Source organism: Octodon degus, unplaced genomic scaffold, assembly GCF_000260255.1.
Source record: "Octodon degus isolate 3935 unplaced genomic scaffold, OctDeg1.0 scaffold00008, whole genome shotgun sequence".
In the NCBI taxonomy this organism is placed as follows: Eukaryota; Metazoa; Chordata; class Mammalia; order Rodentia; family Octodontidae; genus Octodon; species Octodon degus.
In genome coordinates this window covers 9,522,523-9,529,101 of record NW_004524584.1, presented here as the reverse complement: position 1 = coordinate 9,529,101, position 6,579 = coordinate 9,522,523, and the positions used below count along the sequence as shown (strand labels likewise).

General features: G+C 39.3%; 1 pseudogene; it reads right to left on the bottom strand.

Annotated features, from left to right (window-relative positions):
• Positions 1–360: 360 nt before the first annotated feature.
• LOC101564369 lies at positions 361–6,168 on the bottom strand (annotated as a pseudogene).
• Between the last annotated feature and the right edge of the window lie 411 nt (positions 6,169–6,579).

Sequence of the window (6,579 nt, the reverse complement as noted above, 5' to 3'; positions counted from 1 at the left end):
AAGGGGAGAGGGCAGCCAAATAACTCAGCACATTAAAGTTTATGCAGGCGCAGTGGCCTGGGTTCAATCCCTGGCATGCTGCACCAGCCTCACTCCTGGAGTGCGCTGAGACTGCAATTGAGACTGGGCGTGGTGGCACGAGCCTGTAATCCCAGCACTTGGGAGGCTGAACACAGGCAGATCACTATGAGTCTGATCTACATAGTGAGACCCTGTAGACCCTGTAAACCCTTACTAAAATACAAAAAAACCTCCCAAGGGGAGCATGACCTTTGGCCTATTACCCCTCAAACCCCCCCCCATGCTATCCATTTCCTGTGGCCCTGAGGACAACACAATGATCTGCTTCACTTATGACTGTTAGTGTAAAAAACATTTATATACAGGATTGTTCTCTAACTCCTGCAAAGGCAGCAGCCACATCTGCACATGGATTGGCATGATTTTCCTCAAAGCCAACTGTTTACTTGCCCCATCTGGTGGCTTCAGTGCACAGAGTTGCAGGTGGGATGATGAGGTTGTGCTTGCACTTGTTCTGTGGCTTGGTGATGCTATCACAGGTTTAGAAAGGTGCATGATCCGGCAGGGATAGGTCAGCATGCCCCACTGGGGAAGGAAGGTTGTCACTGCTATTCTCATTGCCACCCACAACCCTAGACTTTATGGTCCCTACTCAGTCTTCAAAGGACCTGAAAGTAGCAGAGTTCCTCATGGCTGGCATACTTACCGAGTGGCGGATGGAGTAGCTGCACATGTCTCCATGCTTCCTGCTGATGGCAGAGCCCATGGTGGATAAGGCAGCAGATGTTTTCTGTCCTGCCTGAGACAGAGTTTCTGGGGTCTTCTTGCAGTGGTTGGACTGGGTCACTTTCTCATTCCACTCTCCAAGTTTCTCAGAAGTTTTCACATAAGTGTTAGAGACCTGCACATCATGCCAGCTCTTAGAAAGGTTCTATTTCAGCTTCCCCAAGGCAGACAGGCCCAGCCTCCTTTTCAGCTCTCAACAGTTCTGCTCCTTGGCTACCAGGACTGGTGCAAGGTGATAATTTCTTCTTCTACCTTGGTAAGCTCAATCCTGAGATCCTCTTCTTCTGCTTCCAAAAGGCCCTCAACAGCAAGAGTCCTGGCAGCCACACCTGGGCCAACAGGAACATCAATCATGAAGTCAGGCAGCTGACCTTTGTTAGGAGAATTCAAGTTGATATCTTGGCTTGCAGAGTCCAAGCTAAATCAGCAGGCTGGCCACAGTCAACATCGGGACCAGGCCTGAGTGAGCTACATGAACCAAACAAGTGGGCCCCGGAGCAGCCCATAGAATAGACTCCAACCAGAGGAACTGCATAGACCAAGACCCTGTTTTGAGGATTAACTGATGCTAGAAAAAGTAGCAGAAATAAATCTGGGAAAGAGCTCATGATCAATTAGGCTTTCTCCCATCAAGAATAATGCAGAATATCACATAAACAGAAGAAAGGACAAAAATCACATAAAAGTTGGGCATGGTGACTCATACCTGTAAACACAGCACTCAGGAAACTGAAGCAGGGGGATCACTACAAGTTTGAGGCTATCTGGAGATACATAGAGAATTCAAGCCCCGCCTGAACTATGTAGTGAGGCCCTGTCTAAAAGGAAATATCACACAATCATCACAATAGATGCAGAAGAAGTCTTTGGCAAAACCCAACATGCATTTACCATTTAGAAAAAAAGTTGAAGAAAATAGGTATAGAAAGATTTTATTTCAATCTGACAGAAACCATTTATGGCAAATCTATTGTCAACATCATATTAAATGGGGAAAACAGAGTTTGTTCACCTATAAAAGGAATATGACAACTCTTATTCAACCTAGTAATTAAAACTTTAGCCAGAGTAATGAGGCAAGAGAAGCAAAAGGATTATGCTTGAGAAAGGAAAAAACAGTTATCCTGATTTATAGATGACAAAATTCTTCACATAGAAGACCCAAAAAACTTTACTTAAAGACTACTAGAACTAGTAAGCAAATTTGTCAAGGTAGCAGAATACAAAATCAATGTATAAAAATCAATAGTGTTCTGTACACCAAAAATGGTGCCAGCCCCTAGCCTTTCAAGGTCAGTGAGGACTCAGTACATAAGAGAACCTGTTCTGTAACATCCTGTAACTCAGTTGTGTCCCAAATTTTCCAATCAAAGAGATTATGGGGCCACAGAGGAAAGTGATTGATGATGTAGAGTGTGCCTAAGGAGAGTCACATGGAGAGAAAACATTCTCTCAGGCTTTCACAGAGAACAAATTGGTCAAGCAATGGCTGTGACTCATCCACATGGCTGACACTGACAAAGGATCTACAAACTGTGGTACAGGGTTTCAGGGTAAATCCTGAGAGGATTTGACTGACCTTGTCACATACCAAAGTTACATTTCCTGTTATATAGGTCTTGCTTTATCTTGGTCTTAACCATCCAGCAGAAAAGTATAAAAATGAGGTATGAAAAGTAAAGCCATATTAATATGCTGAGCTGTAAAAGGCTCAAATCAACAGCTTCTGACATTGCCAATCCTATGGATAACCCACTACTATTATGGACGACTGGACTATATTGGAGTATTTTGCTGAATTCATGCACCTACAATATTTAAATGGCAATGGAATACCCATCTCTAACAAACTAAAAAAGAAAGGGATACAAATGAAGAATAATTTTGTATCTGTATATACAAAGTTGTGAGGATAGATATACAGCTACTTTCTCTTACTTTAATGAGAAGAAAGATTTGTACTAATAGTGTTCAGAAGGATATCACGTCTGCATCTTGTACTATAAATAATCACTGTGAAGACAACAATATGCAATGTATTAATTATTCAAACTGTCCTACTAATCTGTTTTGAAACTGTCTCATTAATATTTGTTTCTCAATAAAATTAAATTTTAAAAATGGTGCCAGCAAGAATAATACAATTTGCAATACCAACAAGATAAATTAAATACTTACCAATTAACCTAACAAAGAAAATGAAAGATATCTGCAACAAAAACAACAGAATCTTGTTGAAGGATATAGAAAAGGATATCAGAAAATGAAAATACATACACTGTTCCTAGGTAGGCAGAACAAACATCGTCAAAAATGGCTATACTACCTAAACCAATATTCAGATTTAATGCATTCCCAATCAAAATACCCACAATATTCTTCACAGAATTAGTCCTAAAATTCATATGAAATGCAAAGAGATCCAAGGTAACAGAAGCAATCCTGAGCAACAGGAACAAATCAGAAAGCATCACAAATCTGGACATCAAGTTATATGACAAAGCTATAATGATAAGAACAGTGTATTTGTGACACAAACACAGACATGTGCAATAGAAACAATCCCAGGCATATTCAGCCATTTGATCCATAACCAAGGGGCTTAAAATGTACCCTGGAGGAAATATATCCTTTTTAATAAATGGTTCTGGGAAAACTGGATATACACATGCAAAACATTGAACCTAGATCCATGTCTTTCACCATGTACAAAAATAAAATAAAATGAAAATGGACCAACAACCTAGATAATAAATATTAAGACAGAAACACTTATGTGCAAAGATTAAATAAATAAAATTCTTGAAGTCACAGAGGCACTGACAGGAAGGATTTTCTGAACAGAATCCGAATTGCACAAAAATATCAAGCATCACCAAATGAGATCACAGCAAACGAAAAAGCTATTGCACAGGAAAGGAAGCAACCAACAGGATAAAGTATGAACCTGCAGAACGGAGAAGTTTGCCAGCTGCACCTCATCTAGAGACTAAAATCTAGACTTTAACACACTAAAAAATTAAGACCTCCCTCCCAAAATAAAAGACCTAGTCAAAAAATGAGCAATTGAAATGAACATAAACTTCTCAGCAGAAGTGCATATGGCCAAAAATACATTTAAAAAAAAGTTCAATAGCACTGGCCATAAGCAAAATGCAAATTAAAAGAACATTGAGATTCCAGCTTACTCCAGAAAGAATTTCTATCATCAAGAAATCAAATAATAGCAAATTCTGGTGAGGCTCAGTCCTTTTACAAAGTTAATGGCAGAGCAAACTAGTACAAGAACTGTGGAAATCAGTACAGAGATTCTTCAAAAATCTAAAAATGGAAAATTCCCTTCAACTGAGCTATTTTCCCCTCTAGATACCTTTCTAAAAGACATCATATTACAGTGATACATACATACTCATGTTTATAGCAGCACGATTCATAATAGCTAAATCTTGGAAATGGCCTATATACCTCTCAACAGATGAATGGATAAAGAAAATGTTCTATTTGTACACAACGGAGCACTACTCTGCCGTAAGGAAGAATACATTCGAGTCATTTGTAGGAAAATGACATACCTTGAGACCATAATATTTAGCAGAACAAATCAGACATACAGGCTTACCTATGGCATGCTTTATGTTATGTGAGTAACACCTTTGTATTTGCATAAATACACATTTGTAAAAATGAAGAGCAAACTTAAGATAGCTAATAGAAAATAAGGAAGAGATCTTTTGTAATGAAAAGGGGACCAAGAAGGCAGGGGGAAGGGGAGGGGATAAAGAGAAAAAGGACATAAAAAGCATTAAGATGTGTTACATATGTATGCCAACTCCCCATGATGAATGTCATTATTATGTACTACAAAATAAAACATACTAATATTTTATAAGAAGGAATTGGAGAGTGTCCTAGATTGACAACTGGTGGTCCACATGTAACACCCAGATGAACCAAATCAGTGCGGTGCTGGATGTGGAAAGTCTGTCTGAGGATTACTGCCAACAAAATAAAAAGGAAAACTGGAGAAAAAAAGTGATGTTGTTGGTGGAGCTGTTAGGAGTGCTGTTGCTTCTCCTGGGATTATTGGTTCTCCTGGAGGAGCTTGTCTTGCTGGTTTTCCTGATATGAACTCAACTGTTGTTATCATCAGAGTTCAGGACCTTGTTGTTGCTGAGAATGGCTACAGTTCTTTTGGGGGGTGCTCTGGTCCTTATGTTGAGCATTGTTTCCTAGCTCCAAGAGGAAAATGGTGTGCCATTCTATCTTCTGGAAAGGCTTGTCATGCTGGCTTTCCTGATATGAACAGCTGCTCTCATTGTCAGAGGAGCTTGGGACCTCACTGTTGCTAAGGATAGCGATGGTACTTTTCAGGAGAGCTCTGCTTCTTACCTTGAGTGTCACCTCCTGGCTCCAATGCAGATCCCTCAGCCTACTGGCACAGATCCTTCATCCCACTGGCACAAGCTTTCTAGCTTTTACCACTGACCTTGGAGCCTTCTTAGGGCTCATCCTTGAAACAGGCTTGCATGAGACATTGTTGTGGGCTCTAGGCCTCTAGTTAGACTCATGAGAGGCATTGTTATGGGCTCTAGGTCTTCAGAGGAACTCATGTAGGACATTGCCATAGGATCCAGGACCTCAGCTGGATTCTTTGAGTCTAACGTGTGCGCAGATTTCCTGCACTCTTTTGAACTTGACTCTTTGACTATTATAAAATAATCCTATAAATTATGTGTACTGTAAGTAATTGTTTCCTTTGTAAACCCTGACTATAACAGTAAGTAATGAAAAGATTATATATGGATTTTGAACAGTGTATTTGTAAGTTCAATTCACATAGTACCTTATACAAGATTTTTGGCAAATTATGCAATTTTTCTGAGCCTTATTTTTTCATTAAAAGGAGGAATAATGGTTACTTCATTGTAGAGACATCAAAATCATATGCAGTTGTAAAGCATGACTACTTTGCTCTTAAATGTTCATTTTCTTTTCTTCTTCCCTAGATCCATCATGCTAATTCTTTGGCATTCCTATCAAATTAGATCACCAACTAGTGAATTTCATACAATACATTAATTTCCAAATTAGCAATTCAAGGCATGTATCCATGTAAAGTAACTATTCCTATAACATTTGTTGAGTGATACTTTAAAGACAGTTGGGTGGAGGATCTAGCCCTTGCTCTAATACTAATCTGCTAGACAATCCTTAGTAAATTCTTTGTCCTTCTGTAAGGCCACTCAGCTAGCTCATCTGTTAGACAAACGTGTTGGAGTAGATGGTCCCACCAACTCCCTCATCCTCCAGGGCAGGCTGAGTACCAGGTCTGGGAAAGTTGGCATGGCTTCTCGGAGGCATGGCGGGAACACTGCCACAGAGGGATGTGCACAAGGAGAGCCAAACTCATCGAGACAGCAGGATGAAGTCCTCATGCATTAGCCTTAGCCAATAATAGCCTCATTCCCTTCTTTCCAATCTCATTATTCCAGGAACTACAGTGCCAGAAATATTATCTCATCCTCACTCAATCTTTAATATTTTTAAAAGCAACTTACATCACAGAAAAAAAAACTCAAGAGCAAAACAAATGAAATCAAATATATACACTTGTCCCTGCCTCTCTGTCTCTGTCTCTGTTTTTCTCTCACATACCACTTTCTTTATTTCCAAAAAAAAAAAAATCTTTGAGCATAAAATAAATCTATAAAGATGCTAATATTTTAAAAACTCGAAAATATTTAAGAAAGTTGTTTTTTAAATAATTTTATT